We start from the raw sequence: 26,758 nt of genomic DNA, 5'->3' as shown, positions 1-26,758 counted from the left end.
ATTTGAAGGAGAGACAGAGATAGTGACAGAGACCACGACAGGGTGGAGAGAGAGAAACAGGCTCCCACTGAGCAGGGAGCCAACATGGGCCTCAATCCCAGGACCCTGAGATCATGACTTGAGCTGAAGGCACATGCTTAACCTACTGAGCTATCTAGGTGTCCCAATTTTAGTTCCTATTTAAAAATTTTATATTTTCGTGAGTTGTTTTTCACAGTTGATCTCACGATTACAATTATTAGTTTATTAAATTCACTTTATATTAATGCTAACTTGATTCCAGTATAATATATAAACTTTGCTCCAATATAACTCTGATGCTCCATCATTATACTATTATTAGCATATATATTGCAGGGGCGCCTGGGTGGCACAGTGTGTTAAGCCTCTGCCTTCGGCTCAGGTCGTGATCTCAGGATCCTGGGATCAAGCCCTGCATTGGGCACTCTGATCAGCAGGGAGTCTGCTTCCCTGCCTCTGCCTGCCTCTCTGCCTACTTGTGATCTCTCTCTCTCTCTCTCCTTCCCTCTCTGTGTCAAATAAATAAATAAATAAACAAAAAAACCCCATATGTATTACATTTCTATGTGATAAAAGTGCAGTAATCAAATGTTATAATTATTTTGTTATAATATTTACCTTTTAAAGGCATTAGGGAAGGTATGAAAAAAATATACTCAGATTCATTTATATTAACTGACTTATTTAGTATCTATATTATGCATTATGTTTTCCTGTGACTTGAGTATTGTCTCATAAATTTCCTTTTAGTCTGAAGACTTTCCTGTATAATTTCATATAAGACAGATCTGGTAGGAGTAATTTCTTTCAGTATGTGTTTATCTGTGGGTATTTGAATTTCATTTTTGTTTTTGAAAGATATTTTGCTGGATATACATTTCTGAGTTGACAGTTTTCATTTGTTTGCTTGCTTTGAGTATGTCACTTCACTGTCTTCTGGTTTCCATGGTTTTAGATGAAGTCAGCCCTTAATCATATTGTGTCATTCTTCTCCATAGTGAGTCATTTTTCATTTTCTTTATTCAAAATTTGTCTTTGTCTCTTAAGATTAACTATGATTTCTTTAGATATGGATTTATTCACAATTCTATTGAATAAAATTCTATTAAAACACTAATGTGTTTTATTAAATTCTTGTTATTTATTTAGTTTTCTTTTCTTTTCTTTTCTTTTCTTTTCTTTTCTTTTCTTTTCCTTTCTCTATCTTCTCTATTACCCTGGGAGTCCCTTTCCATACTTGTCAATAAGGTCGATATCCTATAGCTCTCTAAGGTCTGCTAATTTTTCTTCATTCTTTACTTTCTGTTCTTTTTGTTGGATAATTTTTACTGGTCTTTTGTATGTCCACTAATAATATTTTCTGCTATCCAAATTTTCTGTTAAGTTTCCTATTTTATTTATTTAGTTTTTAGTTAGTTAGTTATTGTAATGTTCAACTACAGAAATTTCCTTTTTTAAAAATCAGTTCTATATCTTTATTGGTAATCTCTTTTTGTTGAATCATTATTCTAATACTTTCAGTTCTTAAACATTGTTTTTAGTTTTTAAACATTTTATAATAGTTGCTTTGAAATCTTTGCCTGTGAAGTCCTATATCTAAAACAGTATCTAAACAGTCCTATATCTAAGCAGTATTATCTTCTTTCTCAAATTATGATTTATATTTTATCCTAATTCAACTATCTCATAATGCTTTGTTGAAAATTCAACATTTTGAAAATTCTGGATTTTGATTTACCCTCCTGAAGTTTGTAGTTCTCTTTTTGTTTGTTTCTATTTTCATTATTTGTCTTAATAACACCTGCAAAATCTTGTTCTTTCTTCTGTGGTAAGTGACCACTGTATCTGTCTTTGCTCAGCTTTTTTTTTTTTTTTTAATTCTTCTTTTTACTTTTAAGATTGGTTTACTAGAACCATTGTCCTTATGCAGCTTAGACGTCAATCAGTGATTGGATTGATGTGTTCTACTACCTCTAGCCAATGTGCTGATAGATCTGTTTCCAGCAGTGGTAAAATTTGAAAGTTCTCTTGCTTTCAAGTCTGTCTCACCTTTTATTTTCTCTGAGCTATGTTTTTTGTCTTTGTCCACATATGGGAATCCATAGGGTCAGCCAGAGGTGTATGTCTGGATTGGACCCTTTCATCTCTGATGCTTATTCCTATACCCTGAATCATAAATAAGCTTTCTCAAATATGAATGTAACCCTGGGCTAGTATAACAGTTGGCTTTTCTCACACAATCATGTATGAAATTGTTACTCCCATCAATAATGCTGCTGGGTGTAGATATTGCCCACATCTCCAGATCAAGCGAACCTACTTTGATTGTGGCCAAGAAGCATCTGGTTTTTTCCTGTCTTGTCCCGGCAGAATCTTCGCATTTGTCAAGATCTGGGGTAGGAATTGAGGGTAAAAATATCATCAGAATGGATCCCCACAGATTCCAGTTCTTACTAAATATTCAGTATTCGTTCAAACAAAGACACTTTTCGTATAAATATATTGCCAATTTTCAGTGTACTAAAATAGTGGTTTTTTTTTTCATTTTTGTCTTGCTTTATAGTTGGTTTTGTGAAAAAATTTAAAAATTCCATGGCCATAGAGAAAGCTCACATGACCCCTAAAATTTTTTTAGACTTTGTACAAAGGGATTCTTTGGTTGTGTTATATTATAATTTTATATAAGTTAAATTGTGAAACTTAAGATGATTCCTTTGGAAGATTTACATAATGGGGAGAAATAATATCTCATGTTGAGAGTTTTCCATAGATCATGACTAAATTAAGATTATGGGTTACTAGAAGTAGGGAAGAAATAAAACAGAGAATAGGCAACCATAGACAATAAGAAACTAACAACCAAAATGTATTTCTTGTGTTAAAGAAAGCATGGTAGGAGATGTCAATAGGTTTATTAGAAAGATAAAACCTTGAGAATATTCTTTCTTTATTACTTATTTTATTTATGTATTTATGTATTGTGTATTTATGTATTTATTTTTAAATATTTAATTTATTTATTTGAGAAAAAGCACAAGCAGAGGGAGAAGCTGAGGGAGAGGGAGAAGCAGGACTCCAGAATCTGAGAACCCCCTGTAGTCATGGGATCACGCGATCATGACCCAAGCCAAAGGCAGATGCTTAACCAAGTGAGCCATACAGGTACCCGTATTTCTTCATATTTTAAAAAATATGAGTCTATCTCTACCTTACAGCTGTGCATTAATGTTTTATACTATTGAAAGCAATTATTAGATGAGATAAGCAGAATTCTAACATGGTCACCAAGTATCATGCTTCGTGATTGTTATGTTATATGGAAAAAATGAAGAATCCTTGCAGATATACTATTGTAGATATAATCACTTGACTTGAAGTTAACCAAAAGGTAAGTTACCCTGGTGGGTCCTAACATAATCCAATCAGTCCTTGAGAAGTAGGTCTAGAGGTAGAGTTCAGAAGCATGGAAGCAGCAGAAACAGCATTCTTTTGGCCTTGATAAAGCAAAATAGTATGACATGTGGCAGGTAATAATGAAAAGTCTCTGAGAGCTAAAGGATTCCATCCTACACTCATGAAGAATTGAAATCTGTCAACAGTTGAGGTTGTCAGAAGACTGTAAAAATTAGATGACTTCCTCAGGCTGGCATCTCTTTTCCAGTTGGTGAGAATCTGAGGACAGTACCCAGCTAAATTATGTCTGGACATCTGATGTACAGATATTGCAAGATACTAAAAGGGTACTGCTTATAGTAACTAAGTCTATGGCAATTGTTTATGCAGCAATAGAAAACAGAACGAAGATGATCAAAGTAACAGTTTAGTTGATATCTCTTATTAACATGACCATTTGTGGTTTTATCCTTTATTAGGTGAAAACCTCCTGAATTTCCTTTCATGTACTACTTCTTTTCCACCATTACTCCATGTAATTCTGTTGGATCCAATTAACCCTTCTCCACTACTGAGCTCCTTTATGAGTTGAGCAAATGAGAGTACCATGTACTTTATTCTGTAACTAAAAAGATGGTTTTTCCTGCTGTGGTTTATAAACTGACAATACAAAAACCTGAAGATGTTGGCGATCACCTTTGAAACTACAAGACAGATTGTATAGTGAAATGAGGCAATATAGAGGCAAATGAGAGATTAGATGGATTTGAGAAAGCCCCCATATCTGCCTGTTCCTGAACATAAATGTAACACTTCACATGCAAGTTACATTAGACAATTAAAAACATTTTTTTTTTCCTTAGACCATTCTGAGTTTGGTTCTATTTCTTGCAGCTGCAAGAAGCTTGACCAATAAAGAAAGAGCCACAGGAGGAACTGAAAATGAGGAAAATATAGTCTGAGAATAAATTCACTGGGCATGATTAATACATGGTATATCTGTCACTAGTATTCTTAATACTCTTTCAGCAAATACTACTAATCAATCTCTCTACTTTGGTTGTTGGCACAATTTTAGATCTTCATTATAATTCTCCAGATTTAGCATAAAATTTGGAACCTATTCTACCCCCAGTACAGAATGATGATAATATTCATGAATAAATAAAACTAGCTATTATTACTTGCATGTTTCCTATTTTCTGAGTACCATTTTGTTTATATAAATTAACAGTTTTTGATAATAATAAGAAAAATATATCAGAACAATACTAGGAATTATATTGGTTACTAATAGTGTCATAGTAATTTGTAGGACTTTACCACTTGTTAAAATACTTTCTCATAGTTCTGTGACAGTGGATGTGCATACTACCGAATATATTAGAGAATTAAAATATCTGCAATACCAAAATAGAAGCAATTTGTATGCTGAAAGTCAAACTACTCAGCCAATAAAATCCATAAGATCATAGTCAATTCTAATAGAGTTTCCATCATTTGGAAGAGTATGTCCTTAGCTCTTCAGGTGTTAAAGGTACATAATCTAAGAAATATACTCCAAAGTCTTTACTATGAAGCAGAATCTTATACTGGCAGCACATCACAAAAATCCCCCATTTCTTTCAACTAGCCCTTACATGAAAAAATGACATACTATTTAAAAATGTGAATTCATGTTGAAAGAATTAATTAATAATTTTAAATTGCAGGTATATATTTACTTTCTATGTAATGTTGGTCCAATGAAGAACTCAGAAGATATCATAATGAAAAAAATTTTAAACTAAATGACTCTGTAGAGTTTCTAACTAGTACTTTTCACTTAGTTTGCATTTAATATCATTGCAAATTAGAATAATTTGCTACAGTTGCAGATACAAAATTGAAATTATCTGCACTATAAAATCACCTTTATATATCTTGAAAGATGGTTCAAGGCAAAAGAACATTATTAGGTTCTATACAGGGGGATAAATGAGACTGTGTGCATAGTGTAATCATGTATTTGAAAGAATACACTGTCTTTGTTTGGAGAACTGTAGAATTGAGAGAGAAAAATGAAAAGTGATTCTGGAAATTTAATTTGTTTGGAGGAAAAACAAGAAAAATTTCGTCAAAATAGTTAAGCTTTGCTGCAATTTAAAAATGATTCTCAGATTTAAAATCTTAACAGTGTTTATAATGTGTGTGTCAATATGTCAACTTTGAATTCCTCAACCCTTATTTGAAGATGTAGGAGTTAAAGTAAAATGGATTTTTTCAAAGTTATGATTATTAAGTAATAATAGTAGCTAATATTTGTTTGGTGTTCAAATTTTAACTCTCTATATATTACCTAACTTAATTTTTCCTATTACACTGAAAGGTAGCTACTGGATGTCTTGGTCAGTTGAGCATTGAACTCTCAATTTCAGCCCAGGTCACTGCAAGATCTCAGGGTTGCAAGATAGAGCACCAAGTGGGCATGGAGCCTACTTGAGAGTCTCTCTCTCCCTCTCTCTCTTCTCTTCCCCTCCTCTTTTCTCTTTCCTTCTCTTAAAAAGAAAATGAGAAAAGAGAAAGAGTAGATACTTACTACTGTGTGCACTTTAGAGATGAGAAACTGAGGCCTGCTCAGATATTAAATGACTGTGTCAGAGAGCAGTAATATTTAGTCTCTTCCAAGGTCCTTCTAGTTGGACTAAGAATCAAATTGACTCAAAGTGAATTAACCGGAGAAAAACAAATTTTATAGGGTACATATGGTGAATCCACAGAGACAGGGACATTCCAAAGACAGTCAGGCAAAATGAGGTATATATGTCATCTTGAACTAACGAGAAGGGAGTATAGGGGTTGGGACTTCAGAAGAAAGGGGTGTAATTCACACAGCAATAAGAAAAGCAAGTGCTTGGTAATTAGAATTTTGTGCCGCTATGCAGATAAATCACTCAGATAAAAGCTATCTCTGGTCATATGGGGAAGGCCTCCAATTTAGACTCCTCCATGTAGTTAAGAGAGGAGCAAAGAGTTTTCATTGAGTCTACAGGGTCTTGAATGCCTTTAGCTCTAAATAATCTTTATACCAACGTAGCCCGTCTTCGGACAGCCTGTCCTAGACCCTTAGAGTAGATTAGTTATGGAATAATCTAAAGGAATAAATGCTGTGCAGTAGCTAAAAAAATATAAAAGTGTATTTAATATATGAAAAATATTCCTAGTATTCAAATAAAATAATTAGATTAAAATAATTGTTATTTGTGAGTTTTGGAGTTATGAATAATTACAATTTCATTCTTCACTCTTTTCTTTGTTTTCCAAATTTTTCTGCAATTGACTTGTGTACATTTTTTAAGCAGGAAAACAATTTCATGTATTATTTCATAAGTTATACTTTTTTTTTTTCTTTAGACATACAAATAAAAGCTTTGTGTCTATTATGTTCCAGCTACTGCCTTGGGCGCTTTGCTCTTCTATTAATTCTTCTATGACTCACATGAACTTGATGAAATAGATACTATTATTGTTATTATTATCACTATTTTACAGCTGACAAACTAAGGCACAGAGAGGTTAAATAACTTACTTGAGATCACAGCAAAAAAAAAAAAAATTGGTAGAACTATGATTTAAACAAGGAAACACATTGATTCTTTGGGTAATTCACTGTCTGCCAGCACCAACACATTATCAATCTTTATGGCCACTCTGGTTTTCCAGATACTGTTTAACTCAGACTTAAGTAAAGGTCTTTAAAATGTTTCTTTCACACTTGCCAGCAGCAAACCACAATAGGGCAGTTCCTGATTTTGAAAGGAATGTGATGCAGGATACTCTAGGTGTACAAGGAAAATCTGCATAAAAATTAGAATCATCACTACGTTTTCTGTATTCCTGCTGATCTCTGCAGTCCCTTATCATATCACAGTGGCACTGCCAAGAGGAAGGGTAATAACCTCAGCCCTTTTAACACAATTGTTCTTTCTGTTACTTTGGGATTTTGTTTAATATTCTCCACTGTTAGAATTATAGGAACAGCAGGAGGAGGCCGAATTAGCAGTTATAGATATATGCTTATTTCTTGCAATTTTTTTCTTCAAGTTAAAGGGCAGTTCATATATTTGAGTGAAAATGCAGATCTTAGTTTAAATGTTTAAATGGATTTTGAATTTGCAGTTTAGACTCCTTATTTTAACTCTTAGCAGGTCATTCAATCCACCCCATAAAATGATTAAAAAAACAAAGTTGCCAATAAATCATAACCCTATGACTTTGTGGAGTTGTTTAATGTTTTATTATTGCTTATAAGAACTATTAAATGTGAAGCTTTATTTTGGAGAAGCAAAAGTTGATTTATGAAATAGAAGTCTAAATATTTTTAAATAACAAATAATATTTTATCAGATATTTAATTACCTAGAATTGAATACCATTGAAATAGTGTCAATTTATTGTATAGGTACAAGGACAAATCAGGCTTTATATTTGTAAAGGAAGTGTAAAAGGATTTTTAAAATTAAGACATATTTAGACTAATATCCCAAAATAAATTCAAAGAGCAGTTATGACTTTACTAGTCAAAAAATAGATTAATTTTGAGGCAATCTTGTCTCAAATGTATATTTATATGGATTTTCTTTTACATAATTAAATTGTAACTATCTATGAAGATAAAATACCTAAGAAGTATGCAAGCCAAAAATTAAATTCTTGTAATTTAAGTTTAATAATTTCATTATAACTAGTAATTTCTTGAAGGTTAAAATTTGTCTGTCAGTTATCTCTATTTTCAAGAAGATGAATGAAAATTTTAATTAAATAGATAATTCCAAAATGACATGATATTTTATTTTATACCAACTAGCAATTTTCTTGTGAGTTTTTAAGATTAGTATCTTCAATTATCAACCTTAATATTTGAAGTAGAAGTAATATAGCAAATTAATGTTCCAAACTTGACCTAAAAAAGTTAACTCTTCCTGAGAGCATATAGAATATAGTTTTGGTAAGAATTAGATATATTTATTTCATAGTGAAATATAAGTCATCTTGGTGTTTCATCATCATACAAAATAGAACATTCTTACACATTTTTCTTTTCAAATATTAATGGTATTATGTTCTATATCATTAGAATTACTCTATAGGTAGGTTTTTATACTAATACAGTAAAATGAAATAGATGCAAATCATTTTAGATAGAGTAAGAAATACCACATTAAAATATTAAACCAATGTTTCATTTAGCCAAATATTAACTTCTAGAAGTTTTGCCAAAAAAGGTTTCCAGGTAGAAAGACGAGAATGGATGAAGTTGGTCTAGGATTGAAGCAGAGAAAATGAAATTATATAAAATAAGACTTCTTATTTAAGTATGATTGGAGGCACCCTCAAAGAAGTTGTTCAGTTGCAAAGTTTACAAAAAAAAAAAAAAGTGTTTATTGAGATGAAGCTGATGACCACCATGATAAATATATCATGAGACAGAACAGACACAAGAAATAAACTTTTATCGAAACGAGAATCAATATTCTAGATAGTCTCCCACTTTCTCATCACCTGGAACTGTCCACATGGCTTCCATACAGAATGACATCTGGATTATTTCAAAACCAATGAGAAAGAAGGAGAGCCCAAGGTGAAAATTGCAATGTTTATAAGGTAATCAAAGAAATAGCATCCTACCAACACTTTATCACTTTCATGTGCTACTAATCGGTAATGGATTACCAAATGCTGCCCACACTCCAGGAGAGGATATTACACCAGGGTGTGGAGGGGGAAATCATTGTGGAGAATTTTACGGGATTCCTGCTATATTTATTTCTATTTCTGCTTCTAACAATCCACTAACAAAAATCCAAGTTATGGCTCAACATAACTTAAATCTTACATGTAGCATTACAAAATGTTATAGAAACTGAAGAAAGCACCAGAAGTGAATTACCTGGTCTTATCTTTGTTTTTTATAAGTTAGAAAGCTGAGAACCAAAGAAGAAACACTTGTTTGAGACAAAACTCAGAATAAAGCGTTTATGCTTTTTTTCCCATTAAACTGTCCTATAAGTTGTCAATTTCTAAAAACTATCTTGAAGTCATTTTAGATTTACTAAATAATTGTCAAGATAGTTTAATGAGTTCCTATAAAAGTTTTACCTAACACCCCTAATACAAACATCTCTGCAATTATAGTACATAATTAAAACTAATAAATTAACATTTATCAGACTGCATACATATTTTATTAGCATTTACAATACAGGTATAGCTGGAGATATTGCAAGTTCCATTCCAGACCACCACAATAAAGTAAATATTGCAAAAAGGTCAAATGAACATTTTGGTCTTCCAATGCATATAAAAGTTATGTTTGTACTAAATGTAGTCTATTAAGTGTGCAATAGCATTATATTTTTTAAGAAAACAATATACACACCTTAATTTAAAAATACTGTATTAATAAAAAGCGCTAACCATCATCTGAGTCTCCTCCTGTCAGTGGCAAAATCTCATCCTTTCCTTGTTTTTCATGACCTTGATCCTTTTGATAGTCTGGGCCATGTTTTGTAGAATGTCACTTGATTTGTGTTGGTCTAATATTTTCTTGTGGTTAGACTAGGGTTATGATTTTGGGGGGAATTATACAGCAGTGAATGAAATAACATTCTCATCCAAAATATCATGTAGTATATGATGTCAGCACAACTTATGATATTGATGTCAATCTTGATCTCTTGGTTAAGGTGGTGTCCACTAAGGATTCTCCACTATAAAGTTACTATTTTTCCTATTTGTTTCAAAAGACAAAGTTTTAAAATACATAGTATGTCTATTAATCCATGTAAAAGTACACACATATATGCATAAGTGTGTGCATGTATGTTTGTTTTAGTATATATCTACCTGTAGATAAACTAAAACAAAGTGTCTCATTGGTATTTGATATTCTGACTCTATCTACACAGAATCCATCTTACCCTTTTCCCAAAACTGACTGTATTTTTAAAATTGCTCTTAGATTTCATCTTTTTAGTATTAAAACATATATATATATATATACATATATATATATATATATATATATATATATATATTATTGAATCTAAAAACTTGTAAAATTGTCTGGAGATAATGCAAAGAATCTTGAAACTCTAAATACATTTTACTGTGTCTTCTTGTATGAACTTATTTCTTCATTTCCAGCCCACTTTCATCACACACATGCATGTTTGTATACACACACACACACACACACACACACACACCCTATCTAAACTAAAAATGAAAGTAATGAAGCTGAAGCTGATGTTGATTAAGTATGTTTTGATTTTTGGCTGCCTGTCAGTGATCACATTTTAAACATTTCAAGCCTTGGAGTGACTATTTTTTAAATTATCTTAGGCATATATAGCAAAACCATTTTTTTGCCAATGAATACTCTAAATTTTTATTTCATTTTGTTCAAATTCAAATGGAATTCACTAGTAATATTACCCAATAGGTGAAGTGGCACAAAACTTAGATTTTGGAAATACTATCAACTTTTGATTATTGATAAATTTTGCAAAGAAGATGTCATTAAAATGCATTCCTACAAAAGCTGTGAAAAGACCAAACAAATTAAACAATAAGAACTACATGTACAGATTTAATTTAATTTTAAAAGTTACAAATGTTCTTTGGAATATCTCTAAATGTGGGAAAAAATTTTAATGGAGTACTACTTTTTATTGATAATTTCTATTTTATACTGGCATGGAAATAAATGGAGAAATCCTATGCTTTTGAAGCACATATGTTTGACAAAGAAGACATACAAAGGTGCATTCAAATAAGCCCTAGATGAAGTCAACTTAATTTAGCAAATTTTGTCTTGTAAAATATTAGTTATAAATATTAGTACTCCAAATGAAGGCAGTAGGACAGTACTTATAAATTGTTTGAGAAAAATACATTCATATTTCATGGGAACAAAACAAACTAAAGATAAAAACTGGAATTGAAACTTGTCATTATTTTTAAAAGTTTGTTTTGTTCTTATCAGTTACCAAAAGAGTGAGACAGAAAGAAATTTTCTCAATTAAAAATGTTACAGTATTCAAAGAAGTAACAACACAAACGTCAACACTTCAACTGTATTAAAAAAAATCAAATTTAAAGAAGATTGTGGGTGATTTGGGAAGAAGAAAAAGAAGGAGGAGGTGGAGAAGGGAAAAAGAATAATATCTAAATTAAAAATAGTTTGCAAAAAAAGACAGTTGCAAGGCATATTAGACAAAGGGACTGAAGTGCATGAATATGGAACCAGAAAAAACATTCTACTGTTTCACTTTTAATATAAATGATACTTTTTTATTTAATTGAGATACCTTAGCAACAATGTATATAATTAACATAGATATATGTGATTTTAAGTTGTTTTGAATTAATTTTATTTTCAAAAATAAATTTTGAATAACTGATAACCACTGATAAAATAAAATAAGATCATTCAGTTCCTGAATAAATACCTTAATATAAATTTTCACTTGTAAGATATCTTGGCTTGAATGATATAATCTATATTTGCTCTGTACATAGCATTTAACTTTTATTGTTGTTATATAGCTGTAGCTTTTTATGTTTTTGCTTGTAGAAATTAACAACTTCCCTTTGATATTTTTACTGTTAGGTCCTTCTTATTACTGTGAATTTTACTCAAATGTCATCCCCTCCTTTTATCAGTCACATTATGTCTAGTCTTATTTTTTCGGTGCCAGTCTTTCTACCTGAGATTATTTTGTCATAACTATATTCTTGTGTACTGTTTTCCTTCACTAACATGGAAGTGGGATGGAGGTTTTCTTTGGTATAGTTCCAGTGTTATTTTGCTCCAGCTGGAATAAATGATACCTGGAAGAGAACTGAGAGGTTAACCATCTACTCCAAGAAGTCATCACTATATGAATAAATGGAGAATGTACTTCAAATATTAAAACTGATTAGTCTACTCACAAAGCAAATTATTTATATATTATTTATATACAATTTATAAAGATGCCACAGGAAAACGCAGACTTCTTAGAAATTTTTGTAACTTCAAAATACCCTGACGTTTCTACTCTTTTGTGGGATTTTCTCTCATGCTATTTGCTCTGCGTGCCATCGACCCATTATTCATATTTTGGTAACAAATTAATCTCTCCTCTTTTCTACGAACCAAATCAAATATTACCTCTGTTAAAAAGAAAATGATAAGGGGCTGCCTGGGTGGCTCAGTGGATTAAGCCTCTGCCTTCAGCTTAGGTCTTGATCTCAGGGTTCTGGGATCAAGTGCCACATCAGGCTTTCTGCTAGGCAGGGAGCCTGCCTCCTCCTCCTCTCTCTCTCTCTCAATCTCTCTCTACTTGTGATCTCTCCCTCTGTCAAATAAATAAAATCTTAAAAAAAAAAAAAGAAAATGATAAGACCCAAAAGATGTCACTTATGTTGTCATGAAACCCAGGGTTAATACCTAAACAAATTGCAGTTTCAACCTCCCCCAGATGTAAGTTGGTCAGTCAGTAATTTTTTGATGATCATCAATGAGTTCATCTGTCATATGGGTCATTGCCCTCCCCAAAGATGAGATAATCCACTCAGTAAGACCCCTTGCCCTTCTACTCAAGGGCAGGTGAACTGGCCTGGAAATATCGTTTCTTTTCTTTTGTCAATAACTTTCTTGCCCCGCCCTCCTTCCTATAAAAACTGCCCATCCTGTATCATTCTTCAGAGCTCCCTTCTACTTGCTGGATGGGATGCTGTCCTAATTCATGAATGGCTTAATTCAGCCACTTAGATCTTCAAACGTACTCAACTGAACTTTTCTTCAATACCTCCTACAAGATGTTTGACTCTGAAGCAACCTAAATGTCCTTTCCTCATACTCTTTTATACTCTGAGTGTGCTTCTCGCAGGATGCCGCATTTCACAGACATATCTTGTTCACTTTTGTTTATCCAGTACCTAGTATACGATAATTATTCTAGACTTTCAATATGTATTTCCTTCAAAATGAAGTTAGGCTCATCCATATCATGTGAAAACAATTTGGCCTTCCATGTACTCTTGGAACTTATGAAGAATTGTCAAGGGGTAAGTAAAATAACAATTCTTCAGACTTTCCCCAAACCCAGGTGCTTTCTAGATCAAAATTAGTCTTTCATTCTCCTATGTTGTTAGTGGGCTAAATCCATAATCAAAGCCTAATGAGAATGAGATGAATATAGGGTTGAAGCTAACTCCTCTCTCATTCAGGGTATTGATGCTGGAGGGGCAGAGGATCCCAGAGAGGGGGCCTCAGTCCCCTTGCCAAGAATGTTACTAGCTTAGCATGAGAGAGAATTTAAAAGCAAGACCTTTAGAGAAAGGGACAATGATTTGTTAATATAGAAGTACGAAAGAAGCTACTTTACAAGGTAGTGATCTCTACCCCTAGATGAGAAAGAAGTCCTCTTTGCCTCTAACAAAGGGTTTTATAAGGGTTTTTGTTTGTTTGTTTGTTTTTTCAATTAGCTAACTGTACAAGGAGGGATTTACTCTTTAATTTTGGGTTAATCATTTACATGGGGCTATTAGTTTTTCCATTGTCTTAGTGTTGTGCAATTACCCACAGGGAGCTATTTTAAGAATGTCCAGGTGTGCCTGGGTGGCTCAGTCAGTTAAGCAACCGACTCTTGATTTCAGCTCAGGTCATGATCTCAGGGTTGTGAGATCTAGCCCTGAGTCAAGGCTCTGTGCTGGGCTTGGAGCCTGCATAAGATTCTCTCAAGTTCTATCTCCCAGGCTTCCCTGAGCTATTGGAGGTCATTCTTATTTGGTACATAGTATTTTCATAATAATTCTTAACAAATGTGTTTTATGTAAATGAATATACAGTATTATATACATATATCCATTTCTGACTTGCTCTCCCCTCCCTCATCTTCTTAGAATTGGCACAGTATAAAGAACATATTATATTCTCATAGTGGGAAGAATAATGGCCCCCAAAGATGTGTGTGTACAAATCTCCTGAACCTGTGATTATGTTATGTTGCATGCAGAGAGGAATTAAGGTTGCAGATGTAATTAAGGCAAATTAACTGACCTTAAAATGGAAAGATTATTCTAGATTATTCAGTGGCCCAAACTGATCATGAAGGACCTGAAAGGAGGTGGGTGAGGCCCAAGATTCAGTGTTAGAGTGATGTGATGTGTAAGGGAGGAAAAATAATTTTCCCTCTACTCTTCTGCATTTTTGTCTGAGACCCCCTGGAGTAAAAGACAAATTAACAAGAGAAAAAAAAAAAAAAGGAAATTTATTCTTTATACAGGGGAGATAACCTAGAAAAAGTCAGCAACTCCCCAAAATGTTCAAACCCACCACCTTAAACACCATCTTCAGCAAAAGATAAAAGCAAGATGCTGGGGGAAAATCCATTTACGAGCAAGGTCAACAAAGGTGAGGTTTGTTCTATTATGTATTTCAGTTTAGACTTTCTCCAGTGACAAGATTCTCTTGTAATTTGGAGTCATCTTTCTCTCCCTGGTAAAGAGGGAGACACTCTTACAAATGGAGATTTTCATTATAAATGTAAATTTCCCTTACAAAAGGGTAACTTCTACTTTGCTTTCTGAGCTTCTCTGTGTTTGAAATTTCTCAAAAATAATCAGCTCAAAATAATCCCTATGCCAAAGAGTCATATTCTGGGGTGGCATATTCTGCAATTTTTCAGATATGAAAAAGACTCATCCACTCACGGCTCCATTGATGCCTTTGAGGATGAATTGAAATGATGAGCTATTGAATTCTGGCAGCTTCTACAAGGTGGAAAAAGCAATAAAGCAGATTCTCCCCTAGAACTTCCAGAAAGGAACTCAGCACTGCAGACACTCTGATTTTAGCCTAGTGAGATCTATTTCATAATTCTGATGTATGGAACTATAAGATACTAAATTTGTATTGTTTTAAGCGACTCAGCTTGGGATAATTTTTTGTAGTAGCAATAGGAAACACATATAGTGCTAAAACAATTGTCAATAAACATAATTCTCATTTGAATTTTCCCTCTCTTGCAGCTGATTTTTCCCCCTCACTTATGTGTTGCCCTGAAAGTACTAATCAAAGGTAGAATCTATGTTCTGCTCTTTGCTTCGCCAAATACAAAATCAACACTAAATAAATGAAATTAATAATATAATACATTTTAAAGGATAAATTGCCTTGTAGTGATGATGCTTTGTTCTGAATTTATGGGTCATAAATTCAGAACAAAGCATCATCACTACAAACCCTTATCTATAGTTTAAAACAGCTCACACACACACACACACACACACACACACTCATACACACATACTAAAATCTGCCAAATTTTAGGGGTTCTTGATATTAGATACATAGTTATGTGTTGAGGAAAATGTTACAAACATGATAAATTTTGACCAGTGGAATTGCTGATTTGTAATTTGGAAACTGACAAATTGAAGATAACATGGCTAGTCAAGAAAAAAATTTAACCTTGTCCATCAATTTTCCTAATAGTGAAATAAAATGCTGACTAATGTCTGTAAGAAGAATTGAGAGCACACCCCCCATCTTTGCCTCAGAAAATGATTTAACTCATCAGTAAAGTGTGACTTTTTCTTTCTCTAAGAAAAATAGAAAGAGAAATGGTGAGATGCAACAGAGCCATGTTTATTTTGGCAGAAAAACATAGCTGTAAACAGTAACAAAAATTGCTATTACTGTGTTTTGTTGTTGTTGTTGTTTTGTTTTGTTTTTAAGAATGATGCCTGCTACCTATTCCCTTTCCACTAGAGCAATAGATTTTTATAAACCTTTTTTTTTTTTTTTTCCTTGCTGCTGGCTGATGAAGGATGTGGACAGAGCAGAATTCACATCTCACATTTCTCCTTGCCCCTCCCAGACAAAGACGCACACTCATTGTGTTTGATGTATTATTTCCTCCACAGAAAACAATGGTGCCTCAAGAAAACAAAATGATACAAAAGGCTGGGCTTTACCTGATGAATGGGCAGCAAAACTTTATGGAGATGAAGCCAGTTAGGAAAAATAATAGCAACTCTAAATAGGCTGGGATAAAATGAAAAAAAAAAAAAAGGTGCATAATTTCTAGATGGCCTAAAAATAATTAGCAATAACGCAATTTATTTGATAATATGTATATGAGATTGTCAGTTTGCAAGCTGGCTCCCATACACAGAAGAGGAGGGGAGACTGAAGAAGCAGAACAATTCTGATTGGTAAGTGGCAGATTTAAGAAGCAAGGGAACTTTCATGACAAGACAAATAGGTCTCCACACCCATTAGCTAGAATTTTGAGAGTTCATATAGAGGCCTTACCTGGTTGGGTTCAATCAGGTACACCATCCAGAGGGTGGGTCTTAACAGCACATGGTTTCATGTTGGAGTCCTTGGAAACAGTTTCCATTATGGAATGGCAGGCAGACCTTACATTCCAAGGATAAGTTAGGGCTGAGGTGCCTTTCATTGCTGGGATCCAGCTCATGAGTCAACCACTGGTCATAGCCTTTGGATGACCTTCTCCAACACCCTACCCATCCTGAATGGCTTTTACAATCTTACAAGTCCCCTCTTCTGCAGTGTGCCCAAGTGTCCAGCAAGGGGTTTCACTAACATGGAGTTAGCTCATTTGGCACTTATCTGGCTACACAGAGGCAGATAGCACAACACTGTAGCTATGTGCAAGAGGAAACACAGGTTAACATAATGATTCCTGAAATAAGTGAATTTCCCCCCCACCACCAAGAGCCTCATTATTTGAACCACTGATTTATTAAGTCCCCTAGGCTGGGTATTGGATCACTCAGGGCATTAACTTGTGTCCTCATGTGATTGAATAAAAATTACACATTAAACAGATTTATCAGGTATGAACACACAACATTCTGTTTGGATAATGGTGCAGATGCCTATTGGCAAGGCAATAATAATGTCCAAGACCAATATCCATTTTGGAGGGCAGTTTTTCTCATTAGAGACAGTCCAATGTTCAGTAAGGACAGGTTTTGTTAGCTATCATTTAAAGCTTGTTGAGTGAATTTAGTCAGGGTTTCTATAGGTATGAAAATGTCCTCCAGGCCTGTGGAGGGAGCAAAAATGGCAACCAAATGATCATACGGGTGGAAACTAGAATGTGTCCATCTGGCCTTGAGGAGATAGCCCTTGGCAATTTTTCTTATCATGGGACAGATTCTCTCCTCTTCCCAGAGAAAACCCAGAGTAAGGCAACCCAACCACCCATGTGGAACCATGGCCAAAGACCTGTGCCACGCAACCTCTGGGTCCAACCCAGGCTATATAGTAAATAGCTGGTTGGTACAACCAGACAGGGACAAACCAGTCACTATCTTTAGTGTGACTGACTACACAGTCCTAGATATCCATCCTATATTCCTGGGACAACTGTGTTCGTTCTGTTTAGAATGATTTTTCCATTCCCAATAAAAGTATGCCCAGCTGTTCAAATGTCCATAACCCCGTATGAGCCATATGACCCCATCCCAAATCTGAGTGTCATTACCCATCATTCTAGTGATGGCTCTTCTAGGACCCTTCTGGTCAGGAGTTTGATGGGTTGCCTGTATAGTTTGGCTAACAGAAAAAGACAGAAATACCCATGCCCAATGTTATTGACAGTGTATGATACAAGCCATATTTCTGGATCACTATTGGTAATATTAGATGTATTAAGAGTCCTAGCCTTCGCTTGTGCTTCCTTCATGCACTGCTTTAGGACCTTCCCATTCCCTCCTGGAATGTTGGTAATCACTATGGTAATCCTGAAAATCTTGAGAGAGGCATCTGCCCACATACAGAACAGTTAGATTGATTCCTTTGCTGGGCATACAGTGGACCCATTGTACAAAGCTATTTCTATCAGGTGTCCACCCCATTACTGAATATGGTAGCAACTGGATACTGCAGAAATCTAAGGTTGAAAAGACCAATATTAATAGGAAGTTGTATAGGTAGGTCTTCCCCTTCTGTAAGAATTGCACTTGGGGCCTGATACTGGGGAAGTTAATGTGGCTGCAGCTTTAAGATTTTGACCAGGCAGTGCATACCAGGGAAAGCCTGGGGAGGTAGCACTGTCAGGTGCGAGGAGATGGACAGGGGGTGGGATATGCCGGGATGGGTTAGATGTGCCTCTTTCAATGGTGTATGTTCCATTCCAAACAGTGTGTTTCAACTGGTCCAGCTTGCATCTTGGTCTTTGAAATATGACCACAAAAGCTGTCTATTCAATGATGGTGTCTGTCCATAACACTTAGCTTCTTAGTCCCCTAACTGTGTTAGCCTGGTGTGTGCAGTGGCAGAGAAATCTTGTATGTCTACACAAACCAACACATAGTTAGAACTTCACTTGCAAAGCCAGTATAACCAATCTGTCAATTTCTCACTGGTTGGTACCTGTGGTACTTCTTTGGCAGTTGCTTTGGGCATTGTTTAAAACATACAGGACATTCTGTTACTGCCATTAACTAAGTCACTGTATTTCAAGGGCAATCTGGCATCCTTGATAATATGTCATTCTACCCAGGCACTCTGGTGGCTGTTCTTCCTATGCACCCAGTCTTCTGTATCTATTGAAAGATGAGTTACTAGGGCTTACACCCAAGGTAGGATGTTAGCTTCTTAATTTCCAAGGGTTGTAGTGTCTTATGAGCTGGAACATGGTAGAGAGAGAGGACTGCCTTACGCTCTTGCAGGAAAACCTAAATATCTTTCCACGTATCCTAATCCCACAAGGCCTAATTCATGATCATACACCCCTTAGCTTCTTATTGTCTAAGCCATGGGTTTAATCTGTTTTTTTTTTTTTAATTTATTTACTTACTTGAGATATAGTGAGAGAGAGAGAGAGAGAGAGAGACCATGAGCAGGTGGAGTAGGAGAGGGAGAAGCTGACTCCCCACTGAGCAGGGAGCCTGATGTCAGGCTCCATCCAAGGACTCTGGGATCAAGACCTGAGTCAAAGGCAAGCACTCAACTGACAGAGCCACCTAGGTGCCCCATTTCTCGGGGGAGAGGGGTTAATCTCTTTGGAACAGCCTAACCGTCCTTGCAAAGGGTTAATGGCTAGGGCTCTTGAGTGGTCACTAGCTAAACTACTTTCAGTTAGGCCCACTGGCTGCTGTAATTTGTTTGTTTCCATCCAGATGGTGTCAGTGTCGGGCTGAATAGTGGCTCCAGCCCATATGGGCAGATTGCCTGAGCTAGATCCACCTGTGTACCAGACATCAGCAAGAATTCCCCCACTCCCTTTCTGTGGCCACAGAAACCAACACAAGAACAGGGGTAGGGACATTTGAAGGATCTATATACTCCACAAACTCTAGGGCCACCTACATATCTAGAAACAGTGTGTTGGAAAACAGGGTCATCCACTACTACAAGATACATCACTTAGTTGATGTGGGGGTTTTGAGCCATATCAAAGTGGGTCAATAGAACATATTCTCAGCTCATACTTTGATAGGTAGGTAAGGAAGTTCTTACCATGATGATGCTGTTACTTCATGAGAGAGTCTTTCTGGGGGAGCATGGTGCACACTGCTAAGAACTATTGTTCTATGGAGGTATCTCAGGTTTCTGTCCCCTTTCAGAGCTGAGACCAAAATCCTATGGGTACTCTCTCCTATTATCTCTGACACACTGTCTAACCCATACCTTCCAGAGTAATAGACACAGCTAACTCAATTGGTAGCTCTGCTTGGGAGATGCCAGAACTCTAATCTGCTTCACTCATATTTTTACCTTCTTAAAGGTAGCTTGCCCAGTCCTACATATACCCTTTCTTTACCAGGTGCTATAAAGGATGGAGGCACTGTGCCAGGCAGGGAATAAAAATCCTGCCCAAATCCCAAACCTCTATAAAGTCTTGTATCCTTTTTGTGTTCTTGGAGAATGGATGGGCTTGCACCTTCTCAATTATAGTTTCTGGAACAATACATGTCTTACCCAACCAAGCAACTCTCCAAAAGTTTGTAGCAGTGTCTGGGCCTTGAATTTTCTGTAGGTTCACCACCCATCCTCTCCCTCACAGATGTACCAGCACAGTTAGCAGAATGTCCTGCAGCAGAGGCGAATCTTCACATGGTAACATTATATCAGCAATGTAATAGACCCAGTTATTGATGTGGGGAAGGAAAACAGAGAGAAATCTCAGGTTATCATCCCATAACATAGTGTGGGGCTGTGGAAGTAGCCTTTAGAAAGCACTTGAAATGTCCATTGCTGCCCTTCCCACATGAAGACAAGTAGATGTTAAGTCCAGTATAGTATGGTACACTCCTAGGAGCATGACCAAGTGCCTAAGATGGCGGCAATGTTGAGCATGGCCTGATTCATGGGGGTGGGGCACTACCTTGTTCAATTCTCAGTAGTCTGTTGTCATAAGCATTGAGCCATCTGACTTTTTTTTAGTGGCCATACTGGGTTGTTGAAAGCATTATGAGCAGGGCATACAATACCCACTTGGTGTAGTTCTTGGATAGTTTCTCTTAACTCTGTAAGCTTCCAAGCAATTTATACTGTTTGACAGTTACCAGTCTTCATGGAGACAGAAGATTACTAGTTTCCAATTGGCATTTCCCCTCAACACTGGATTGATTATTCTAACCTAGAGGGGAAATTCACTGATAGAGGTTTGCAGATTTGGCCTTTATAGTACATCAATGCCCAGTGTATTTTCCAGTATTAAAGATATAAACTTTTCCTGGGGGTGCAGGGAGAGCAGCCAATTTCAATTTCAAGGGGGACCTTCCAACCTTAGTGTGGCAGGGGCCTGAAAACTTCTGAGGGGTACCATGTATTACAGTACCTTCAGCTCCAATTACAAGCAAACCCATCAACTTTGATTATTTCTGGGAGACCAATCAATAGTTGAGCTCAACATTAGGTCTCTGATCACCTCCAGCAACACTCACCTGAGGGCAATCTTGGCTTGCTTCCTTTACCTGAGTGTGAGAGGCACCCACCCTGACTATATATCCCTGAGGGCTCTGCTCAAGCAGATAAAGAATAGTAAGTGTAAGTGGTCTAAACTGTTGTTCACATTCTAAGGCTTTCTATAGGCTAACCAACACAGAACCATTGTTGCTTGTCTGTCTTTTCAGGTAGAGTCAGGGCAGCACTGAGGTCAACCACATATGCTTCTGTGTTAAATTTGCTAGAAACTTTACAGATGTTTGGGAGAGTCTTTTGGCTTCCAAGCTCCCTCTCTATCTTGGGTCTTTACCACATCCCTTACCTACTCCTGGGAGTGGTCAATTTCCCCCAGATCAGCAATGGATTGCACAATATCATAAATGCCTTCTTCCATGACTGGGCTCAGCATTCCAAATCAGGTTCTTGGCGGGTAGACTGGAGTATCTTAGCATTCAGTCCTGCAGTGAATGTGTTCTGATAAAGAACTTCAAAGACAGGAGCACAGATTGCCTGTCACTTTCCCATTCCCAATAAAACTATGCCCAGCTATTCAAATGTCCATAACCCCATATGGATGTGTTGCACCTCCTCTGTAGCTGTCCTGGGTCCTAGGTACCCAAGGAGATCTCATATTGGGCCACACCTCACTACAAGCTAGAATAGTCCAATCTATATGGGACTGAGTAATGCACGTCCCCAGTGCCATGGAGACACTCTGAGAGCAGGATGGATGGGCTGTTGCTAACTTTCTCTGCTTCTTGCCTGTCAGAGAAATGCCATCGTACTCTATATCCTATAGCCACGTAACCACACATGGACCCATCCCTGACCTTCTGTCAAAGCTTGGCAGCTGTATCAGTAAACCCAGTGATAGTATATTCTCTCATCATGAATGTTGCCCTAACTTGGGAATGCCCCACTGGCTGGGGTTGTTTTGTTGTGCTTTTACTTTCCTTTGTAGCAGGGTCCAAATGGCAGGTGTGTTTCATCTGCTGTACTGTCAATCACCAAGACATCCTCCTCTTCACTCTCCTCACTTTCCCTGGGATTTCACCCTCTTAGCATCCCAGTGAGGCTTGTCACAATCATTCAGACCTGAATCTGTGGCAGCTTGCACACCCCCTTAGCTTTGCAAAACAGCACTCTAAGTTCTCCAACAGATCATCCTGCTGTCTACCTTCTCTACCAGCCCTAAAGTCAGCAAAGAAACACACGTCTTCCTCTATTCTCAGCACTTCTAACTTTCTAACCCAAGCTTTAGCCACTAGTTGAGTATTGGTGTCTAGCCAAACTGTCCACAGTGGAGACCAACACACTATGGCAGCCACTTGTTTCCCTTCCCTGTCACAGTACACTCTGCACAGTTCCTCAAACAGGTGAAGCAAACCAGCCAGCATTTTTAGTATAGTCCTCATACTTACATGGTAGTCCACAAGCATTTAACAGTACCCCCGACCCACATAATGCTCAATGGCCAACTTAAGATTTCCTCTGTGAATGACCCTTTTCTGAGACCCATTTTTGCTGTCTCTTGGTTGGTCGACTAATTGTTGGTTCACAAACCGGATCCCATATACAAAGAGCAAAGAGAAACAAAAGACAGAAACAGGCCACTCCAGATTGGTAGGTATAAGTTTTAATAAACAAGGGACTTATAGGCAAAGGTTGTCTTTGGCAGCCACACGATGAATAGATCTCTGTCCTTGCCCACTGGAATCTTAGAAGTTTATATGGAAGCCTTAACTGGGTTCAGTCACATATACCATTCAGAAGAGCTCAACAACACATTGCTTTCTCAAGGCTACATCTTTGAAAATGGCTCTGATTGTGGGAACAGCAGGCAGAAGTTGCATTCCAAGGACATGGAAGGGAGTGAGGACCATCCGCATTCCCCGAGTCATCTCATGGGTCCACTTGTGGTTACATTCTTTCCAAGAACTTACAAAAAGTATAGTGCAATGATAGTAAATTCTTAATTTTTTTGTGACAATATTCCTTTCGACAATAGAATGAATGTTATGGATACCTTCCCTGGAAATAGCAAGCAATTATACACACACATACCAGTTTGACAGACAATTTGCAGTCGCTCTCAGAATCCCTGCATCGAATCCATGGACCTTCCAGGCATTCAAAATGTCTTGACTAGGACCCACTGGTTAAAATAAGTGTGTGTTACTGTTCTTTATCATCCTAAATTAAGTCTGAAATGGTGTGTTATACTTGTAATCTAAATTCTAAGTGAACAAATTGTTACAATGTATTCTATGGGTCAGTTTCAGATGAAAAGCCAAATAGCAAAGGAATTACATAAATGGAGAAAATTTCTTAAAACATTTTTCCAGGTATTATAGTTGTGTTTTATGTGAGGCAGAGATGGAATAGAAGAATAAGAAAGAATTGCTGCCCACAAAGAAAAACAACAGGTAGGAAATTCTGAGACCCTGGGTGAAGGAAAAGGACTGTTACTCAAGATGATTTGAATAATGCCAGGGTAGAGTCTGAATCATAGCTAGAAATGTCAAGAGCACACCCAGATAATAAAAAGAATGCAATAAATATGAAGAGAATGGTGAGAACCTATATTCTTGAGAGTGATGGTGAAGAATCTGATGAGACAAAACTCAGAGATTTGGGAAAATAGTTCATGAATTTGCCAAATATTACTCAATGCAGGTGATGTTGTCAGATAAGTCTACACACCACCACTTTATTTAAAATATCTAAGCTGCAGATTGGGATAGCCATAGTATAAAACAGGTTTTGGAATAAATTTGATGTGGTTCAGCTCTGCCACAGGGTAAAAGAGTGCAAGCACTTTTTTAACCTAAGAACATAATGTAATTTTGATAACTTTTGATTTCTCATTTGTAAAAATGGTGAAGTTGTTGCAACTAACTCATAGCATTATTGGAAGTTTAAGTAGGACAACACATATAAAAATTTACCATCAGTGCCTTATAACATAAAGGCAGAAGAAAAATGTAACTGTTGATATGATTATCACATAAGAATAATACAATTGATCTATATTAAAGGAGATTGCCTTTTTAATCAGTGTACAATTATCAGGGCATTTATATTTTAGTTTCAATCATGAATCTTGGTATATTCTTAATTTCATTTACTTATTCAGCTATTTATTCAGAGCTTTTAATGAACCAGAAAATTCTAGGCACTTGGGACATAGTATTGAAAAAAATAAAGTCCCTGACCTCATATTCTCATTATGTTATATCTAGGAAGATAAATGGTAAACACGGAAATGTAACATGTCACAAGGTTATGGGAGCTTTTCATAAGATTAAAGCATCTAAAAGGTGTTTGGAGGGTGAGAAGGTTGGTAATACCATTTTGTTTGAAACAATCAGAAAAGAAACATTGTGGCCTTGGAGCAGAGGAATAATATGGTCTGAAATATTTTTAAAGGATAACACTGGCTACTGTATCAGAAACAGATGGTCTGGGAATCAGTCAGAAGGCTTTTACAAGAAATACTGTTGTTTGTTACTATCTTGCTCTCTGGTGGTAGCAGTGAAGATGTTAAGAAATGATAAATTCTGGATATATCAAAAACATAGAGTTGAAATTATTTGCTAAGAGGTCACATATATGTGTGTGAGAGAGACAGAGAAGGCTCAGGAATAAAATATTTGGTCCACTTGGAAAAATGTGATCCTTAGCCAATTGTTTAATTTATATTAATAATGATGTATCTACAATAAAGACAGTCATTTAAGTTCTAATGAAAAAATAGCTGTTATCAACTAAATAAAGCAAAGTTATCACAGTCGAATAAGAAAACAAATGCATGAACACTAGACTATGTAAGGCAAAAAATCAAAAGTAAAACATGATTGTTCATGCAGACTTTCCCACAGTGTGACTGAGAGATGGACACACACCATGCTTCTTGTGTATGCTGGGGATGACAATCTCTCATTCTATGAAAAGTTCTTTAAATATATGTAGATTATACAAAAATTTGTCTTTGTAAAACTTAACTACTGTTTAGATAATCGTCTCACATTTCTTTTGGAGACGAGCTGAAATACTTAAAATCAGCAATAGTTCATGGGGTTTATTAACCTTAAGCTCTCTTTAGGAAGAAAAAATGAGTGGGGGGAAAAAAGATGTTACCTAGAAACAATGAAGAATATTCAGAATAGACTGAGAATGAACAGTCTGCTTCACTACAAATATATACTTAACAGTTATACATCTTATAATCTTTAGGGAACTGTATTCCAAGTATATCTAAGATAGTCCTTTGCCAATTTCCATTTGTTCTCATTCACGAATTCCAACCTATTAACAGTATTAGTGAGAACCACTGTGCTTATGTCTGGGAGAAATGGCTAATGTGTATTGCAAAATTATTTGGATTGAGATTTATTTTAAACTGCTATACAAGCCAGTTCTTGCCTTATTATTTTCTTTTTTTTTTTTTAAGATTTTATTTACTTATTTGAGAGAGAGACAGTGAGAGAGAGCATGAGCGAGGAAAAGGTCAGAGGGAGAAGCAGACTCCCCATGGAGCTGGGAGCCCGATGTGGGACTCGATCCCGGGACCCCGGGATCATGACCTGAGCCGAAGGCAGTCGTCCAACCAACTGAGCCACCCAGGCGTCTCTTGCCTTATTATTTTCTAAGAAAAAAAAAAAAAAATACTGTTTCCTTTTGGCTCCTCTGGTCATCTCCTTTAGATAACTTTGCTTCAATTTTTATGGAGACTTCAATTTAACTTTCACATCTCACATTCAATTCTGAAGGAGAATTGCTATCTTCTATTCTAAGTATTTTAAGCTAGACCAAAAAAAGGAAAGAAAGTAAAACAAAATCTGGCATATGCAAAAAAGAGGAAGGCATATGAAGAAAAAGGAATCTTTAAGAACCATCATTCTATTGTCTGCTATGCTATTCTATTTTAACATAAAATGTTTGGAAAATCTACTTGCCTTCGTATTCACAGTAAGTGCTTTATTTAATTTCCCCCTTTCAGAAGGATTTGCAGAAGTTGAAGTAGAAATGCTGATTTTTTAAACCTATAACTGGAACGATACTAAATGCCTGACAGCAGCAGGAAAGTCCAGCACCCAAATGGAAACGTGATAACCCATTATGGAAGCACATGAAAATACAGATAGATTTGTCTCTGGGAGTTCAGGGATTCTGATCATGTTTCCAGTATGCATTTCCATCCCTGTGCTTAGAACTGCTCATAGTTCTGAGAAGAACATTTGCAAACTCAATGTCTTTCATGATAATAACTTTTCAGACTTTTTACTGTCAGTTTTAGCAAAGTGTTCAATATCTGCTCTTTCCAATCATGAGAAGAGACAATACCACACACTTCCATGTAAACTTAGAGTCCCTTATTTGTTA

At 36.0% G+C, this 26,758-nt stretch overlaps 1 long non-coding RNA gene across 2 annotated transcripts in view; it reads right to left on the bottom strand.

The window, feature by feature from the left end:
• LOC125093613 (uncharacterized) overlaps positions 1–16,851 on the bottom strand; it is a 73,764-nt gene extending 56,913 nt beyond the window's left edge. For both annotated transcript variants that reach the window (XR_007125297.1, XR_007125298.1), the window contains exon 1: positions 16,763–16,851. This is a non-coding gene — a long non-coding RNA (uncharacterized LOC125093613). The remainder of the gene's footprint in view (positions 1–16,762) is intronic.
• Between the last annotated feature and the right edge of the window lie 9,907 nt (positions 16,852–26,758).

The sequence above is a fragment of the Lutra lutra genome, chromosome 2 (assembly GCF_902655055.1).
Source record: "Lutra lutra chromosome 2, mLutLut1.2, whole genome shotgun sequence".
NCBI classification, from domain to species: domain Eukaryota; kingdom Metazoa; phylum Chordata; class Mammalia; order Carnivora; family Mustelidae; genus Lutra; species Lutra lutra.
The sequence above is the reverse complement of the archived record's forward strand: the minus strand, read 5'-3'. Positions and strand labels throughout refer to the sequence as shown.